Below are 13,264 nucleotides of genomic sequence, written 5' to 3'. Positions count from 1 at the left end.
TGCCTTCAGTCGGGATTCCGGCGCTGGTATGCTGCCCGCTGGGAGCCCGGCTGCTGGCATACCATACTACACCCCTTCTGAACGCATGCTGGGGGCCACCCATCACAGGACAATGCCGCTCAGCCTCCTCCCCCCTTCTCGATCATGCAGAAATTGTGATCGCATCGCAATTTCTGCTTGATAGCAGGAGTTAAGGTTGCCTCCTGCCAGTGCAGCTTTCCGATCCTGGTGGATGCTTGTGACGTCACGTAGCTGCCACGATCACGCCCCCCATCATGCCCCCGTTCGCATCCCCATGCCCCCTGTTTTTAGGCCATGCCTCTTTTTTGTAATTTTTGCGGTTGGACCGCGTTCTGCGATCCAACCTGAATTAGGCCCAATGTACCCTGCTCTGCAGTGTATATTAGTCCCCATAGAGCCCCTTAGTACGCACAGCACTCTCCATAACACCCTTCAGTATACACAACACCTCCTATAATACCTTTCAATATACACAGTGCCCTCCACCATACTGACCCTCAGTACAACCAGTGCCCACCATGGTATTTATTCCCCCAGTACACACAGCACCCCCATATAACCCCTAGTAAATTACAACAACCCTATATAACTCCTAGTATATAAAACACCCCCATATTACCCCCCAATACACAGCATACCCATATTGGCCCCTGGTACACACAGTGCCACCATATTACCCCCAGTAAACACAGTGCCTCCATATTACACCCCAATGAACACAGCACCCCTATATAGCTCTCAGGACACACAGCACACCCCATATTGCCCCTCAGTACACACATCAACCCCATATTACCCCAGTACAATCAGCACCCCCATATTACCCCCCAAAACACAGTGTCCCCACGGTACCTGCCTTTTTTTTCTTTCCTCCTGCAAAAAATGCAGGGAGCCAGGAGAGTGTGGTGAGGGAAGGCGGTCCCTTGGGAGGGTTGTGAAGCAATGTCGGACAGTACCGATATGTGTGGTGCCCTGCGGTGTCTGGGTCATTTGCTTGAGTTTGCGGGTGGCACAGGTTCACAGCCGCATAATCGTTGTTGACTCATGGAGTAGCAGTGGGTCTAGCAATACTTAACTGCATTGTGAGTGTTAGTACATCCCGCCCTGTGGGGAGAAGACGCCAGTGAGGAAATGTAGGGGGTGGGACTGTGGCTGTGGCTATAGAGGCTGTGCTGGTACCACTGCACGGCCCAGTCAGCAGACATCTCCGGCCCCTGTCTCCACTGCTGCTCACACATACAGCCAAGGCACAGCTCAGAGAGCAGTGCCCTAAGCGTGACTGCTGAAAAGAGAGGGGACCGGCCTAGGGTGGCACTGCTGAGCGGCACCCTTCCCCTCGGCAAGCTTCCCTGATGTGTACCATCCTAGCCAATGCATAGATACATCCCTGAGCAACCTTATTTACAGACAAATCGGGTCAGCCCTGCAGCCCAGCCGATGCTGATATATCTTGCTGTGTGTACGGGTGACCAACCGACCACCAGTGACGTACGGAAGGGTGAGGCAGGTGAGGCAGAGCCTTTCCTGTCATACTAACGTTTGTGCCAGAGTTTTTACTGTATAAAATGTATGAAAAATACAAAGAATATGTTTGAAATATCTTCTTTGCATTATTTTAATCATTTTTATAGCCAAAACTCTGGAGTAAAAAGTGCCTAACCTGCCTATCTTTTCCACACATCTCTGATCAAAACTCACCAAATTTCCAGTAGTTTATACTGCTGCACCTGTGTATAATGCCCACATGCACCCTTTGGCTCATATATTGTATGTAAATCTGGCTCTGGTGCTAGCCGACCACCCATACACTGACTGCAGGGACTGACATCCAGGGGTGTAGAGGGTGGCTCCAGTGGCGCACGTGCTCCAGGCGCTGGAAAAGTTAGAGGGCGCACCACCGTCTCTGCCCACCCCCTCCTTCTGCCCGCTGTACCGCGGCCCGCTGTACAGGCAGCCGCAGAGCAAGAGCAGGAGAAGCAGTGGGGCACACACTGACTTGGACTTGGAGACTAGGGCCCATATTTATCATGCTCTGCCACCCTCTTTATATGTCTCACTGTCTGCTTGTAGCTGTGCAGCAGGGTTAATTCTGTCCTGCAGTATCACTTTCTGCCACAGCTGCTGCAGCACCTCTTTCTGCCCTGGCTTCTGCAGCACCTCTCTTTGTTCCAGCTACTTAAGCATTTCTCTCTGTCCCAGCTGCTGCAGCACCTCTTTCTGCCCCAGCTCTTTGCCCTGGCTGTTGCAGCATCCCTCTCTGCCCCAGCTGCTACAGCACCTCTCTCTCTATTGATGTTGCAGCACCTCTCTTTGCACCAACTGCTGCTGCAGCGATCACGCCACAATTAGAGCGTGGTCGCAGAAACTAGGGAAGCCTCGTGCCAGCGCCACCTGGCTGCGACGGCAGGAGTCTCACTGCCATTTTTTCAATCAGAGCAGCTGCGTATGACGACATGCAGCCATCCCGAAAACACAGCCGACACACCTCCGTTTCCCTGGTACCGCCCCAGAAATGCTCAACCGCCGCCCCCCACCTGCCCCCGCGAACGACTCTGCCTTTCAATCAGGTAGAGGCATTCGCAGTTAATGCGGCCAAAGTATCAGAATTTTTTTCACGGCACCCCTGGGCCAAAAGTTTCTTATTGAGAAATTTTGAAAGAAATTTTAAATTAACCACACATTGTATTTATATGTCATCCTTAGGCTCAGTTATATGGTGAGAGACAAGATTTGCCTCTGTTTGTCCATATATTTTCTGACTGACAGCCACCAGCACTGGTTTTGCCAAACTCATAAACAGTGGCATTGTGCATCTTTTTAATGAGAAAATGCAAAGACCTATATGATATGTTAAATGGTCTTCAGTTTGCCGGCTGTCGGGATCCCGGCGCACAGTATACCGGCGCCGGAATACCGAGAGCCGGCATACCGACACTTTTTCTCCCTCTTGGGTGTCCACGACCTCCCTGGAGGGAGAATAAATAGCATGGCGAACGTACCGTGCCCGCAGCGTGGCGAGCTCAGTGAGCCCGCAAGGGGCTCATTTGCGCTCGCCACGCTGTCGGTAGGCCGGCGGTCGGTAGGCCGGAGGTCGGGATTCCGGCGCCGGTGTGCTGTTCCCCGGGAGCCCGGCCGCCGGCATTCCATACTACACCCAGATTGCATGGTAGTATTTGTTGTAAAGTAAAAACTAAAGAAGGTGGTTATCATAATTTTGGATGTTTATCTAAACTAATGAGATGGCTATTTTGAAGAATATTTGTAAGAGCCTTCCTTTGTTTTTAATAAATGTAGAAAATGGTGATGAAACTACCTGCTGCACTTAACACTCAGCCTACAGTGGTTGATGTCAATCTCAGCACTGTGAGATCACATCTACGTATACTTGTCCTGCTCTGAGAATTATCAGTCCTTTGTAACAACTAACAACCATGAGTCACACTCATTAAATTATCAGTATAATCTCTGCTCTTGCCTTTGTACTTGAACAAATAGCCCTTGTGTAAAGATGATGCAGAGTACCAATAACATAAAATATTAAAGTAATTAAATGTGGGGGAAAAATTGAACCTGATTTATTTTCAAGCATAAGGCTTTAATATATCTATATATATAATATATATATATATTTGTGAATGGTAAAACTTCTGCGCCTTCAGTGCTTCAACTGTGATCAGTGCTTTTACAATGTGAATCCTTATAAGTGGTAATAAATAATTATGCGTACCGAACTTCAGAGAGAAGTAGGCTCGTAGCAGTGTCTCTCTTAAAGATTCTTCATCTGTCCTGTGTTTCTGTGCAGTCTTGCTCATCAGATGATGTTATCACATGGGCAGAAAAAGGGAGGATGTATAAATAATTAGCACTTTTTTATAAAGTGACAAGTGCTGAGGTGCAAAATACAGAAAAAGTGGGGTAGTATTTAGTATGCCGGCTGTTGGGATCCTGGCTCTCAGTATATACCGGCGCCGGAATCCTGACACCCGGCATACAGACTATTCTCCCCAGTGTCGGACTGGGGCATGTAGGGCCCACCGGGGGAATACAGTGGTAGGGGCCCATGTTAGGGGTGTGGCCAGTCTGCAGAGGGGGTGTGGCCTGCCACCTCATTGGTTTTACTAACCAATAGAGAGTGCAATGTCTGGGCCCCTTCATAAATATATACAGTAAATTCAGATGCTGCATGCATGATAATGTACTAGATTAACAAAAGATTAATAACAGCAATGCACTGTAGAAAATACACCATAGTCCAGTATAAGGTAACATATGTATAATGTATAATTCAAGTGCACAGTCTGGAACCTGATCCTTAGAGCAGAAGGTGGGCCCCCAGGCAGCGGGCCCACCGGTGGTTTCCCCTGTACCCTTGTGGGCCAGTCCAAGTCTGATTCTCCCTCTTGGGGGTCCACGACCCTCCTGGAGGGAGAATAAATAGCGTGGTGTGCGTAGTGCGCCACCGTGCCCGCTGCATGGCGAGCACAGCATGGTAAGCACAGCAAGCCCGCAAGGGGCTCATTTGTGCTCGCCCAGCTGTCGGTATGCTGGCGGTCGGGATCCCGGCGCCGGTATGCTGGCCACTGGCATACCATACTACACCCGAAAAAGTACTATGTGCAAATTAATAAGAGTCGCTATAAAGCCATGTGACTCAAACAGGCATATTCATTTATGCAGTACAAAAATCACCCATGTAGTAGTAAGGGTAAGAGAACCCTCAGAAACATATGACAACTTACTGGATACGATTTTCTGCTTAGAGATCCTCAGGATTATTCAAAACATCACCTTAAAATCAAATTTGCAGGTGAGGAAGAAACTTTAATAGTGTGATAACGTTTTTAACAGGTTTTATCTATACTTTCACTTAAACACATATAAAATGGACTTGTGCAATTTGAATAGTAAAAACATTCTTATCTGGTATCATGCATCATTGGAGAGTTAGCGGTTAGGAAAACAACATGTTTTGTCCCTTCCCTCTTTGTATGGGACTTCCTCACGGGACCTTCCTCCTCATGTTGTCCTGAAAAAATTTTATGAATAAAATGAAACGTTGACAGAATGATACAGAGGGAGCGTCCCCATCTGTGGTGTGTAGCGCATATTTCAACCCCTAAAGCAAAGAGACATGAGTGCCACAGTCTCTTCCTACAGCCTATATATTATATATCAAAGTTTTGAAGTGAATGAGGGTACTAAGGAGAGTGCTGGGTTCTCTGTATATGTATATATGAGCAGGTGGTCACAGCCCAATGCACCCCAACCTGGGCTTGGAGAGTGCCTGGGGTATATTTACTAAGATTCGTAATTTCCGAAAATAGGTCAAAGTTCAATCACGAATGACACCGACAGTGTAAAACTGCAACTTTTTGAATTGATTACGATGGATTTACTAAGCTGTCGTATTCGTATTTTTCTTTGCTTCCGATGTCGATGTCATTCGTATTTTTTTACCTATTTTTACGGCAGTGATTAGCAAAACACTGCCGTTTTTTTTTACAATCAATCTCGGCCGGATCTGTGTGATCCGTGCTGGGGTTCTTATTTTTTTTTTTTTTTATTAAACAATGTAAAATCCCAAAAAAAAATGCGTGGGGTCCCCCCTCCTAAGCATAACCAGCCTCGGGCTCTTTGAGCCGATCCTGGTTGCAGAAATATGGGGAAAAAATTGACAGGGGTTCCCCCATATTTAAGCAACCAGCATCGGGCTCTGCGCCTGGTCCTGGTTCCAAAAATACGGGGGACAAAAAGAGTAGGGGTCCCCCGTATTTTTAAAACCAGCACCGGGCTCCACTAGCTGGACAGATAATGCCACAGCCGGGGGTCACTTTTATACAGTGCCCTGCGGCCGTGGCATCAAAAATCCAACTAGTCACCCCTGGCCGGGGTACCCTGGGGGAGTGGGGACCCCTTCAATCAAGGGGTCCCCCCCCCCAGCCACCCAAGGGCCAGGGGTGAAGCCCGAGGCTGTCCCCCCCCATCCAATGGGCTGCGGATGGGGAGGCTGATAGCCATTTGTGATAATGAAAAGATATTGTTTTTAGTAGCAGTACTACAAGTCCCAGCAAGCCTCCCCCGCATGCTGGTACTTGGAGAACCACAAGTACCAGCATGCGGCGGAAAAACGGGCCCGCTGGTACCTGTAGTACTACCACTAAAAAAATACCCAAAAAAACACAAGACACACACACCGTGAAAGTATAATTTTATTACATACATACACACATACATACATACTTACCTTATGTTCTCACGCAGGTCGGTCCTCTTCTCCAGTAGAATCCAAGGGCTACCTGTTGAAGAAATTCTACTCACCAGATCCATGGGTCCAGGCTCCTCGGCAAATCCAGGGTTAATCCACGTACTTGAATAAATAAAAAAAAACGGTGTCCCGACCACGAACTGAAAGGGGACCCATGTTTGCACATGGGTCACCTTCCCACGAATGCCAGAAACCCACTTTGACTTCTGTCTAAGTGGGTTTCTTCAGCCAATCAGGGAGTGCCACGTTGTAGCACTCTCCTGATCAGCTGTGTGCTGCTGTCCTCACTGACAGGCGGCACACGGCAGTGTTACAATGTAGCGCCTATGCGCTCCATTGTAACCAATGCTGGGAACTTCACCGCTGAGCAGAAAGTTCCCAGCATTGGTTACAATGGAGCGCATAGGCGCTACATTGTAACACTGCCGTGTGCCGCCTGTCAGTGAGGACAGCAGCACACAGCTGATCAGGAGAGTGCTACAACGTGGCACTCCCTGATTGGCTGAAGAAACCCACTTAGACAGAAGTCAAAGTGGGTTTCTGGCATTCGTGGGAAGGTGACCCATGTGCAAACATGGGTCCCCTTTCAGTTCGTGGTCGGGACACCGTTTTTTTTTTTTATTCAAGTACGTGGATTAACCCTGGATTTGCCGAGGAGCCTGGACCCATGGATCTGGTGAGTAGAATTTCTTCAACAGGTAGCCCTTGGATTCTACTGGAGAAGAGGACCGACCTGCGTGAGAACATAAGGTAAGTATGTATGTATGTGTGTATGTATGTAATAAAATTATACTTTCACGGTGTGTGTGTCTTGTGTTTTTTTGGGTATTTTTTTAGTGGTAGTACTACAGGTACCAGCGGGCCCGTTTTTCCGCCGCATGCTGGTACTTGTGGTTCTCCAAGTACCAGCATGCGGGGGAGGCTTGCTGGGACTTGTAGTACTGCTACTAAAAACAATATCTTTTATTTTACAACAAAGGCTATCAGCCCTCCCATCCGCAGCCCATTGGATGGGGGGGGACAGCCTCGGGCTTCACCCCTGGCCCTTGGGTGGCTGGGGGGGGGGACCCCTTGATTGAAGGGGTTCCCACTCCCCCAGGGTACCCCGGCCAGGGGTGACTAGTTGGATTTTTGATGCCACGGCCGCAGGGCGCTGTATAAAAGTGACCCCCGGCTGTGGCATTATCTGTCCAGCTAGTGGAGCCCGGTGCTGGTTTTAAAAATACGGGGGACCCCTACTCTTTTTGTCCCCCGTATTTTTGGGACCAGGACCAGGCGCAGAGCCCGATGCTGGTTGCTTAAATATGGGGGAACCCCTGTCATTTTTTTCCCCATATTTCTGCAACCAGGATCGGCTCAAAGAGCCCGAGGCTGGTTATGCTTAGGAGGGGGGACCCCACGCAATTTTTTTGGCAAAAATAAGCACTTTCCCACCCCTTCCCACTGATATACATGCACGGATCTCATGGATCCCTGCATGCTTCTCAAATCACGGAAAAAAAAAGCAGGTCTGTTTTTTTTTAGGACTTTTTTACGAGTTGTAATTTTTCACGGCAGTGTTTTGTGTTTTTTTGCTTTGCACTTCTTAGTAAATGACCGAGATTCATATCTAAACAGGCGTAATTTGACCGATGGTGTATTCATTCGTAATTTTTTACCTGAACTAGCAAAAAATTACGAATGCCCTCATCACTGCCGTGATTAGTGTTTAGTAAATGACCGAGATTAACCGAGATGACACTTTGAAGAAAAAACGGCATCTCGGTCAAAATCGGGAGCTTAGTAAATATACCCCCATGTGTGTACCACATTCCTGGAAATGGCGAGTGCAGTGGACTCCTGTATGTGTAGATTAGGGTTAATTTTTAATTGTCCCTCTTGTGATAATAGCTCTCCCATGCACCCCTTTCTAATCTTATTTACTTTAAACCTGTGTCAGCTGTCTCATTGGTGTACTGGTGACTGTCTCACCTTTAAAAGCCAGTAGTCAGTTGGGAGGTGAGCTTTAAACCAGGTAAGCACATGAGTGGAGTTGTGTTGGTGATTGTTTTACCTTTTAAAAGCCAACAGTTTGTTGGCAGGTGAGCTTTAAACCAGCTAAGCACATTTTCTCCTACTGGATAGTAGTTGCTAGGTCTCCAAAAAAATCTATGTGAAAAATGTATGTGATAGAGTAGGACTTGCAGTGAAATGGGGTCCCGTGATGTGGATTGCCAGCTTAAATGCATTGTACAATTCATGTATATATACACACACACACACACACACACACACACACACACACACATTTATGTATTAGATTTTATTTTTTTGTTCTTTTTTTAAGGAAAACTTATGGGCATTCCTTACATGCACAAAACTAATCTACATATGTGTTTATCTAAATAAGTTTAGAATTTTTGTCATGAAAATAATAGAATGATTGCTTGATAAACAATACATAGAAGATCTCTCACAGGAGTAAGGTTCCACCTAAAATAGGCAATCTGGAATTTGAACAGTTAATAAATGCAATTATGGGAGAGAGGGGAGTATTCATCATGTTGGGGGTTGGATGGCCCCTGATAATATAGGTCCAGATTTATCAAGCCTTTGGAGAGTGATAAATTGCAAGGTGATAAAGTACCATTCAAACAGCTCCTAACTGCCATATTACAGACTGCACAGGGGCAGATGTAATAAGCCTGGAGACGGCATAAGGAAGTGATAAACCAGTGATAAGTGCAAAGTGATAAACGCACCAGCCAGTCAGCTCCTAAATGTCAAATTGGATATTGGAGCTGATTGGCTGGTACGTTTATCACCTTGCACTTTATCACTGGTTTATCACGTCCTTATGCCTTCTCCAGGTTACTACATCTGCCCCTGTGTTTGAAAAATGACTGTTAGGAGCTGATTGGTTGGTACTCTATCACCATGCAATTTATCACTCTCGATAAATCTTGATAAATCTGATAACACTTGTCGCAAGTTGTGGCGGTGAATTTATAACTTCTGGAGCAGACACAACTGCTCAGAAAAGAGTTGTCCCTGCAAGTTCACACATGAGCAAGATCGCATGTAGTGGCGTCACACGGGGGGTGCAGCCACAACCGGCTGTCATTTGCCAAGGGGTTGACACCAAAATGCCAGCTGCTGCTCAGTGACAGGAGCTTGGTGCTGCTCTGTAGCATTGCGCGCAGCACCCGGCTCCTGTCACAGTGTAGGAGCCAGCACTGCAGCCACAGCGGTCTCCGGGGACAACCCACATTTCCCAGACCCCCGGAGTGATGAAAACGGGGATTAGGACGCAAAGCCATGCCTCCTCCGCAAAGCTACGCCTCATCCCTTTGAAGCCACACCCACTTTTCGTGGCGCCTGGGTGGACTTTAACCTACCGCACCGGGTGTCACCTTGGTTAGTGACACATCTGATCGCAGGGCACACAGTGCAAAGGCATAGGAGGGGTCGGTTCCCTCTTCTTAATCCCGGACCTCCTTACTATAGGAAGGAGCAGGACTCTGGGAAACCACGCCATCTGAGATTGCTGAATACCAGACGAAGCCATCAGGCCCCTAATAACAAATGGGCCTGTTACTAAATACATTCGGAAACTAGCATTTCCACATTTCTAAGGGGCTTTTAACAGACAATGAATAGGCCCCAGAGAGAGAAGAACAGATATTGACACAATGGGAAAAACACACCAACAGAACTGAGGTTAACAATCTTACTTTTAAAATAGTGCAAGCACTTTTGTTAGCGTGTGTCAACTTTACATTACACCTCTTTATATTATCCAAAATGATAAAGTATATTAGGGTTTCTATTATCTTTTGCAGACAATACATTGGACAAATAAAAGAAAATCAAGGCTATCTGAAAGTGTTTCAATCACTGTAAACATCAACAAATAACGAGATTTATGGTAAGAACTTACCGTTGTTAAATCTCTTTCTGCGAGGTACACTGGGCTCCACAGGGAATGACATTGGGGTGTAGAGTAGGATCTTGATCCAAGGCACCAACAGGCTCAAAGCTTTGACCTTCTTCCCAGAATGCCTAGCTTCGCCTCCTCTATAACCCCGCCTCCGTGCACAGGAACTCAGTTTTTGTTATCCAGTCCAATGCAGTAGCAGGCAAAAGAGACGACAACTGTTAGAGCCACATACACCACACTCTCACGACAGGAGAAAATGTCAGTGGCTAATGCCATACCAACCCAAAGAAGCTAAGTGCGTCAGGGTGGGCGCCCTGTGGAGCCCAGTGTACCTCGCAGAAAGAGATTTAACAACGGTAAGTTCTTACCATAAATCTCGTTTTCTGCTGCGGGCTCCACAGGGAATGACATTGGGGATGTCCTAAAGCAGTTCCTTATGGGAGGGGACGCACTGTAGAGGGCACAAGAACCCGGCGTCCAAAGGAAGCATCCTGGGAGGCGGAAGTATCAAAGGCATAGAACCTTATGAACGTGTTCACTGAGGACCACGTAGCCGCCTTGCACAATTATTCAATGGTCGCACCACAGCGGGCCACCCAAGAAGGTCCAACCGACCAAGTAGAATGGGCCTTTATGGTAGCAGGAGCTGGAAGGCCAGCCTGTACATAAGTATGTGCAATCACCATTCTAATCCATCTGGCCAGGGCCTGCTTGTGAGCAGGCAAGCCACGTTTGTGAAAACCAAACAGAACAAAGAGAGAATCCAACTTACTGATGGAGACAGTTCTCTTCACGTAGATATGGAGAGCCCGTACCACATCCAAAGACCGCTCTTTGAAAGACAAATCAGGAGAGGCAAAGGCCGGAACCACAATCTCCTGATTAAGTTGGAAAGAAGACACCACCTTAGGTAAATACCCAGGACATGTTCTAAGAACCGCCCGATCACGGTGAAAAATCAGATATGGTGACCTACAAGACAAGGCACCCAACTCTGACACCCGTCTAGCAGAGGCAATAGCCAGCAGAAACAATACCTTAAGAGAAAGCCACTTAAGGTCCGCAGATTCAAGAGGCTCAAACGGAGACCCTTGCAACACCTCCAAAACCACCAACAAGTCCCAAGGGGCCACAGGTGGGACGTAGGGAGGTTGAATCCGCAACACACCCTGAGTAAAAATATGTACATCAGGTAAAGTCGCAATTTTTCTCTGGAACCAAACCAACAAGGCAGAAATATGAATTTTGATGGAGGCCAGACAGAGGCCCAAGTCCAGGCCCTGTTGTAGAAAGGCCAAAAGTTTGGCCGTACTAAACTTGTAAGCATCATGATTGTTAGATGTGCACCAAGCTAAGTAAGAATTCCAGACCCTATGGTAAATTCTAGCAGAAGCCCGTTTCAATGACCACCTCAGAAAATCCTTTGGCCCTCAAGACGGAAGCTTAAAGAGCCACGCCGTCAAAGCCAACCGGGCTAAATCCTGATATACACAGGGGCCCTGAATGAGCAGAGCTGGGCGCCGTGGAAGTAGAAGGGGACGCTCTATCGAGAGACCCTGAAGGTCTGAGAACCAATGCCATCTGGGCCACGTGGGAGTGATCAGAAGTAGGATTCCTCCCTCTTACTTGAACTTCCTTATTACTCTGGGCAGGAGTGACACCGGAGGGAACACATATGGCAACGGAAAACTCCATGGAATTGCCAGTGTGTCCACGAACGCTGCTTGAGGATCCCTTGTCCTTGCTCCGAAGACTGGATCCTTGTGATTGTGTCGAGATGCCATCAGGTCCACATCTGGAAGGCCCCACCTGTCCATGAGGAGTTGAAACACCTCTGGATGGAGGCTCCACTCTCTGGCGTGTACGTCCTGATGACTGAGAAAGTCCGCTTCCTAGTTTAGGACCCCCGGAATGAATAATGCCGATATGGCTGGCAGATGGCGTTCCGCCCACTGAAGAATCCATGATACTTCCCTCATTGCCATGCGGCTTCCAGTGCCACCTTGATGATTGATGTAATCCACCATGTTGGCGTTGTCTGACTGTATCTGAGCAGGTCTGTTCTGTATTAAATGCTGGGCCAAGTTCAATGAGTTGAACACCACCCGCAATTCCAGAATGTTTATCAGGAAGAGAGACTCCTCCTTGGTCCACCAACCCTGAAGGGAGTGTTGCTCCAACACCACGCCCCAACCTCTCAGACTGGCATCCATCGTCAGAAGGACCCAGTTGGAGATCCAGAAGGGACGACCCCTACTCAATCGTTGGTCCTGAAGATAACAGCTCAGTGACAGACGGACCTCCGGAGACAATGAGATCATTTGAGACCTGATCCTGTGAAGCAGGCTGTCCCATTTGGCAACAATCAGCTTCTGCAGAGGGCGGGAATGGAATTGAGCGTACTCCACCATGTCGAAAGCCGACACCATGAGACCTAGCACTTGCATCGCCGAATGTATCGACACTTGCGGATGAGAAAGGAAGCATCTAATGCTGTCCTGAAGCTTCAGGACTTTCTCCTGAGACAAGAACAATCGCTGGTTGTGAGTGTCCAGCAACGCCCCCAAGTGCACCATGCTCTGAGCAGGGACTAGGGAAGATTTCTTCCAGTTGATGAGCCACCTGCGGGCTTGCAGAAACTGGATGGTCAGATCCAGATGGCGTAGGAGAACTTCTGGGGAATTTGCCAGGATCAACAAGTCGTCCAAGTACGGTAGGATCCTGACCCCTTGACGGCGGAGTACCGCCATCATCATCACCGTCATGACCTTGGTGAAGACTTGCAGGGCCGTGGTCAAACCAAAAGGTAACGCCCAAAATTGGTAATGGAGGTTGCCAACTGCAAACCTCAGGTATTGCTGATGCGACATTGCAATGGGAATATGCAGGAAAGCATCCTGTACGTCCAGGGAGACCATATAATCCCCAGGTTCCAATGCCAGAACAATAGAGCGAACAGTTTCCATATGAAACTTGGAGACCCTCACAAATTTGTATTGACTTGAGGTTGAGAATGATCCGGGAGGACCCATTCGGTTTTGGGACTAGGAACAGCGGTG

This window comes from Pseudophryne corroboree, chromosome 5 (assembly GCF_028390025.1).
Source record: "Pseudophryne corroboree isolate aPseCor3 chromosome 5, aPseCor3.hap2, whole genome shotgun sequence".
NCBI classification, from domain to species: domain Eukaryota; kingdom Metazoa; phylum Chordata; class Amphibia; order Anura; family Myobatrachidae; genus Pseudophryne; species Pseudophryne corroboree.
Note: the sequence above shows the minus strand (reverse complement) of the source record.